The 7,517-nt window shown below is 35.1% G+C and overlaps 1 non-coding gene across 1 annotated transcript; it reads right to left on the minus strand.

Annotated features, from left to right (window-relative positions):
- Positions 1-7,036: 7,036 nt before the first annotated feature.
- Positions 7,037-7,143, minus strand: LOC113772736. The gene has a single exon (XR_003468691.1). It is a non-coding gene; the product is annotated as a small nucleolar RNA R71 (small nucleolar RNA).
- Positions 7,144-7,517: the final 374 nt, after the last annotated feature.

Below are 7,517 nucleotides of genomic sequence, written 5' to 3' on the forward strand. Positions count from 1 at the left end.
TATTACATAGAACTAGGAGGTATAAAACGCGCGATGCGCGTAGGTAATTAAAGACAATATGCCCTGTCAAATATGCGTTGGTAATAGTGCTTAGCATACCCAATTGAATGTAAAAAAAAGTTGAAATTATAAGTTTAATTACACTAATCATTGGCAGATGAAAATGGAGTATGCAAAGCATACATTATATTAGAGTGTGGTATAATTGTAATTATATTCGAATTGATAAAAGAAGAATCCTTCATTCAAAGGCTGGAAATTGGAACAAGCTTCAGTACAGCATACACTGATTATTTATACAAACATTTGACAGAACAGAGAAAGCAGGGAACAACAAAAGAATAAAAATTGATAGATGATATCTTTGTCCATTTAATAAATGTATAGATAACAAGATGAGGATCACTAAAAGGCTAGAAATTTGATCCTTTTTAAGCCTGGCTCTTATAAGGAATGGCCTTGATCACTATCTAATGAGACACTGCAGCAAGAGCAGCTCCAATGAAGGGTCTAACCTAGACCCACTGAAAACGAGAGATAAAATAGTTATTTAGCTAAGAATATGAATAGATACTGGGAAAGTGAAGACACAATCATTATAGGCTTAGATACATGATCATTCCATCCAAGGTCTCTATTGAAGATGATGGCTACACCAAGACTTCTTGCAGGGTCGATGCCAGTGCCCGTAATAGGGATGCTGGCCAATTGAACCAAGAAAACTGCAAATCCAATTGGAAGAGGAGCCAAAATCTAGAACATAAAAAAGAAAGAGATTTGTAAACAATGTCCAAAATTGTTTGATTTCTATGAACCTAATGATCTTTACCAATGTGTTTGATTGCCAGAATCAAGCAATAGAACAAGACACTAAAATTTAGCAACCAAGTACAAATAGATCATGATTAAAATAGTCCCATCATTGGGATCAAGTCGCATGTTCCTAAAATCCAAGCTCTAATTTTAGGTTTTTGTACAGAATTTCTACATCAGTATGAGCCATATATACTTGGATGCTTTAGCCCTTTAGAATCCAAATGACAAAAGGACTATCTTTCCAAGTGGAGGCAAACAAATGAAACATACAATACTCTAGCTGTTACTGTAATTTAAAGTGGAGGCAAATAGTTATACCAGTGTGATAGTCATAACAGGTGCTTTCTTTTTAAGTAGCTTTGGATCTGCAAATTTTGAAAGGATCTACAAGTGTAGGAACCGAACATCATAGGCATTTGAAAAAAAATATTAAGGTAGTGAGTGAAATAAATAAAAAGATTACCAATTTGTATTTGTATTTGTATTTGGAAAGATAAAAACTGGAAAAAGCAATTACTTCTTTGTAAGTTAAAAGATCAACTTAAATCCCAGGCTAACAAGCACATAGAAGCCCTTTGCACAATTTAAAAGTAATGAAGACATACTTCATCCTTCTTGACATTATTCGCCACTATAAAGTCGAATGCAAGTACAAACCTATTCAACATCCTCTGTGCCACCATGAAAGTGGCAGAGGACTTTTAAAAACCCAGGGTTCAGAACCATTTAGGTGGCGTTTGGTAATTGCAATCAAACATATCTATGAATATGCGTATCTTTTCCTACATATTATCATAATTTCCACAGTATTATTTGAGCACCATATTCTAATTTTCATCTTCCGATTGGGATATAACCAAAGAATAATAGTGCTTAGGTAAACTCACATATTTTTACTTTGGTTCACATATTTTGAATAAGTCTAGCTACCAGAAGAACACTGTGGAAAGTATAATAAGTCAGTTTTCTAACATGAGAGCACCTACATACAAAAATATTAAACAAGTTCTATGCAGTGTAAATAAAAGTAGTAATAAGAATATAGAGATCTGTAATGTTTGCTGGAATAATAAGTTGAGTGAGTTTAGCTTATTCATGTGTCCAACAGAATCAGGAAATGGGACTCCGCAGATGGGACAATCTTAAACATGAAGTATAGCCAGTCAACAGCTTAATGATAAAATGCTATTGAAACTTACCCCAGACAAAGAAGATAACACTTCCTGTGGCCACTTCTTTGACGCAAGCTAGATATTTCGTCTCTACAAGAAGAAGGGAGCTGCAAGAAAATGAGATATTAGGTAGATGCTGATGAAAAGGCGAAAAGTAACAAGGACAATTCAATTCAATGTTATCCAAGCACCAAAATCCACAGCAATGCAAACAATGAGCTATAATGCACATTTAATTTCACCTTAGACAGATAAGTAAGCCCAACTTCACAAATTCATGGACGGTTGGTTCAATAAGCAAAAGTTTAGTAATTTTACCTAGCAAAAAAGGTTCATCAAAGTTTTTATTCATGATACATCAGCTAAAAAAGAAAAGAACAGACAAACACTTTCAGAAGAAAAGAATAGACAAACAATCCCTGAAAGTCAAGCCCCTGACATATTACTGATGATCTTTGATGATTTCTACATTAATAGGTTCACCAAACAGAAGAACCATGTACATATTTAGACAGCATAAGGTATCAAACTAAGGGAAGTAAACATGTTTTGCTTCTTTTTCTTCTAATCAGTGTTGTCAAAACATTTCATTTAAAAGCTGTTAGTCTTGCTGATTTTGAAACTTGTTATTGTCAAGAATTGATATGATAAAAGTTGTTTTCTTAACAACTCAGCACTTTGTCCTGACCACTGAGATTCATACATCACAATGCATTTCACTTCCTAATCAGACTATAAAATTGGAGGCAGTTCTGCAAAGAATATCTAGCTGAGCAAGCCACAGCTCAAGTTCATATCACACTCATCATGATAGTTGCATTTTGATAATTCTTAATGGCAAGCGTTGATACCGTTCAAGCAAAACTTTCTCTGAGGCAAATATTACAAGCATTTATGCAATCTGATAAGTCAATGAACTGTTGGTTTACGTATCTTCTTTAGAGCACATGGATGATAGTAGATCTAATAGATTAGTCCACATAACACATACCTAGAATAAGTACCAGCTTTTGCGCTGTAGCTCAACAAACATGAATCCCAAGAATGTGTAATCCTAAAGAGAAGAACCCAGTAGCATCTAGTAGATACAAAAGCTGATAAGCAAAAGACAATCCTGCAAAGAAAAAACATGTCAATTAGAGGAAACTAAATTCATATCATTGTCATAGTTTATGGAAGACAGTCCAAAGAATAATTACAACTCCATCCAAAAGAAAAAAGTTCCCACTCCTTACCAAGCATGCCTTTTGGTGCCATTTTCAGTAGAAAACTATTAAATTCATGACGTGTCTCCTAGTAGTAGATGCTTTTCACCAGAACTATTCCTAGAAGTTGAGAAATTTTCACATCCATCAAATTAGTCTATGTTGTCAAATCTTTCCTCACTCTCACCCCATAAGCTCACTTGAAGTGCAGCTTCCCTTTCTCTATTGCATAGATGATACAATTTGGACCTAAAATACGACAACACAACCTACACAATATTTGTCCAACTCAGAACACAGTAAACATGCTCTACTAAAAACAGAAAAGCCAGAAGCTTGCTTGAGACTAAAAAATGAAGGATTTTTTACAACAGAAACATATCCAGCATTAAAAAATGACCAATCAAAAGTAATGAGAACAACCGATAAAAAAAAGAACTTATTTCAAAATTTATGAATTGTCGAGTAGACAAAATTCTGCTCCATTCTGCTAAAAATAAAGTAACTAAAAATAATGTAACTGAATTTAAGGAGTACCAAAAGAAAACGAAACAATTACACTACAATGGAGAAACAGAGAAGTCTTTCGATGAGTAAACATACACCACTACAATGAAGAAACAGAGAAGCCTTTCGATGAAGCCCGCTAGATTTCTAGTGTTTCCTCTCACAATCTCTTCCTCTTTAACCTTTCTCGCCGTCTTTTCCATTTAGGTTCTCAAAGCTACCCCTCCATTTCAACGCCAACAGTCCCCTCCTCTTCATCTCTCCTTCAACCAAACTCTTCTGCAGAGTTCCGGTCCCTTCCAACCAGTTCCTGTGGTCTCGAAAAATCTAGATCCTCATGTTTTCCAGGGAGATCTTTCAGCAAAAAGCATCAATTTCTTCCCGACAGGTGGAAACGTGGACATTTCGGCTTCCGACGATGCAAGTGATCCGAGTACAGCAACAATAGCAGCTAATGAAATCCAAATACAAGTAGCTAAGAATTCATCCTCATAGTCCAGGATTTTGTTAATAAAGAGTTTCTTAAAGCCAATACCTACAAAACAAAACAAACCCAGTTACTGAATTAAAACAAAAAATAAGACAAAAAAGAAGAATTTTAATGAAAATTGAAGAACCCAGATGGAGTTTGAACTTTGAGTAGCTTATGCCGAGAGAGTAACTGAGAGTAACCACTTTAGCTTGAAGACTTGGAGTAAGATAGCCGCCATCAAAACATCAGCCACCAAAATGGATGATAAGAGTTTATTTTACGTATTTTTAAGTGCATTTTATTAGTTAATTTTGAGTTGATTATTTAGTTTTATAAATAAAATAAAGAGGTTTTTGGTAAAATTATATATTTTTGGTAAAAGTGGATAATATTGCATTTCTATTGATTTTAATGGTAAAAACCTCATTTTTATGCAGGAATGATGATTCAATCACCAAAGGATGTCAAATGAGGTAAAAAATAGAGATTTTGTGATGAATTCAAGTGGCAACAAGAAGAATGAAGTGAAAAACGTTCAAGTGAGGAAATGCAATACAAGTCAGTTTTGACACTCTTCAGTATTTTGACCATATCTGGAGCTACACTTATCGGATTGAGGTGATCTTTATACCATTTTAAAGCTAAGAAAGAGACCTACAATTCGTATGAAGACATCGAAATCCATTTCTGCCATTTTCATGGGCAAAACGTTGGAATACAGAAGCTGCATTCTGTGGTCGGAAGTTAAAACAGAGGTTTGAACAGGTGACAGTATTTCAATCATATCTCAGGCTACAAAGCTCCGATTTGGATGATTCTTGAAGCATTGGAAAGCTAACTCAAAGGGCTACAACTTTTGTGTTTTGCATAAAAGCTAGTTCAGCCTGCATCATGGAGAAAATTGCAGTTGAAATAAGGCCAGAGTGAAAACGCGAGTAGACAAAACGCGAGTTATGCCGCGTTTTGTGTAGGCGCGTTTTATAGCCGAAATTCTGCAATTTGACTCAGTCAATTCTCTTGTGTTCATACCACTTTCCAGCTATAAGATGCAAGGGAATTCGGTGCACATGCTTCTGCAATAAAAGAGAAGACCAAATGAGTGTGGACAAAAGGAAACATCATATCTTTGACTTCTTTTTACAAAATCTGAGTGGAGGAAATTATGAAGTGAGAGGAAGGGAATTTCTACCACCTTTTATACAGAAATATGGGGAGAGGTCTGGGATCCATTCGTAGCTTAGCTTCTTACAGAAAAACATATTCTCTCTACCTAGGACTTGCAAGGGCCAATTGGGATTTCATCTTGTAATCATCTAAGTTCAAGACAAAGGAGATTTTTGGAAGGCTTTACCATATCTTGGCTAAGACTTTCTTTACTCTGTTTGTATTTGTAATTCATGATGATTTACATTAATGAAGTTATGAGTGTTTTATCATTCATGAGTAGCTAATTTTCTTTATCTAGGGAATAGATGAAGCTTATGGCCAAATGATATGAAGTGATTGTTATTCATGCCTGTTATGTCTTGTATTAACTTATCTACTTGTGTATGTTGGATTACTTGTTGTTGCTTGATCACCAATAGCAGGTTTATAGTTGTTTTTACTCATTGAGAAATGGTAAAAATAATGGAATGACATAAGTAGAACTTGAGTTGTATATTCATGAGAATAGAAATACATTCAAGTGGATGAAATCTGCATTTCATGTGTGAATAAGAACAGATTTAGTATTTACCAAGAGATTAGGACAAACTAATCTGTTTTAACCCATTATTATCATGAGAATGTGATTTTGGTATTTCTGGAAATGAATCCTTGGTTAAACAAGAGCAGTAACAAGTGTTGAATTAATTCATTTTAGATCTTTTGTGTCATAAGTGGAATCTACATCCCTAGATCTTAATATTTAGTGAATTCTACTCCTATTGTGAAATTGCATTTATCTATTTAAGAATTTTTGTAGTTGAATTAAAATCTGAAGTTTCTGCTCAAATTAATTGTGAGTCTAAATAATAGAGTAAATTAGTATCTAATAATTGTTTTAAATTGCTCCTCGTGGGATCGACTCGATACACATCTCGTACTACAATTGCGACCTGTATACTTGCAGTCCAACGGGTGTAAATTCGGAATTAAACTTGCACTTAAAGTAAAAACCCGTCAAGTTTTTGGCGCCGTTGCCGGGGAGCGGCAATATTAGAGCCTAATCATCTTTATTAATTTAGACAGCTTTATTTTTTTTAGATTATATTTAATCTTATATTATAATCAGTTTTTTTTTACCATTGAAGTTGCATAATATCCCTTATTTCTGTTTGTAGTGTATGCACCGGGAGTCTCGAGAAGTCGCACCTTTCGATCCAGAAATTGAGAGGACACTACGTAGACAAAGGAGGCACACACAACAGCAAGAGGAACAAGAGATTTGGCAACCGATAGAGGAAATTTTGATAGAACTACCATTTGAAGAAGAAATGGCTGAAAATGAAGCAAATAGGCGAGTTCTACGAGATTTTGCTCTACCGGGAACACAAGGATCTCAAACAAGCATAGTAAGGCCTACGGTAAATGCTAACAACTTTGAGATTAAACCATCACTTATCCAAATGGTTCAACAATCTCAATTTGGAGGTAATGCAGTAGAAGATCCTAATACACACTTAGCTACATTCTTGGAAATTTGTGATACAATTAAAATGAATGGAGTTAGTGATGATGCTATAAGGCTAAGATTGTTCCCATTTTCATTGAGAGATAAGGCCAAACTTTGGCTACACTCTCATGCTCCTAATACTTTCACCGGATGGGATGATTTATCAAGAGCATTCTTAAATAAGTATTTTCCACCAGGAAAGACTGCTAAGCTTAGAATGGATATCACTAGTTTTAGTCAATTGGAGGGAGAATCATTATATGAGGCATGGGAAAGGTTTAGAGATTTGCTTCGGAAATGTCCACATCATGGACTGCCGGAATGGTTAATCATACAAACCTTTTATAATGGTTTATCTTTCTCCACTAAAACTATTATTGATGCAGCCGCAGGTGGAGCTTTAATGGGTAAATCACCCCAAGAAGCTCAGAATTTGATAGAAGAAATGGCCGCAAATAACTACCAATGGGCCAATGAAAGAGGTAATACGAGACGTCACGCAGGTATGATCGAAATGGACACTCTCAATATGTTGAGTGCCCAAATGAATAACGTGATGAAGTTATTGAGTAGACAAGGTGGAGTTAGCCCAAGTTCATCTAATGCTCACGTAGCTTGTTGCTCTTTCTGTGGAGGTGAACATGATATTAATGAGTGTGTTGATTCTGAGCAGGTACAATTTGTCAATA

The sequence above is a fragment of the Coffea eugenioides genome, chromosome 5 (assembly GCF_003713205.1).
Source record: "Coffea eugenioides isolate CCC68of chromosome 5, Ceug_1.0, whole genome shotgun sequence".
Taxonomy (NCBI): Eukaryota; Viridiplantae; Streptophyta; class Magnoliopsida; order Gentianales; family Rubiaceae; genus Coffea; species Coffea eugenioides.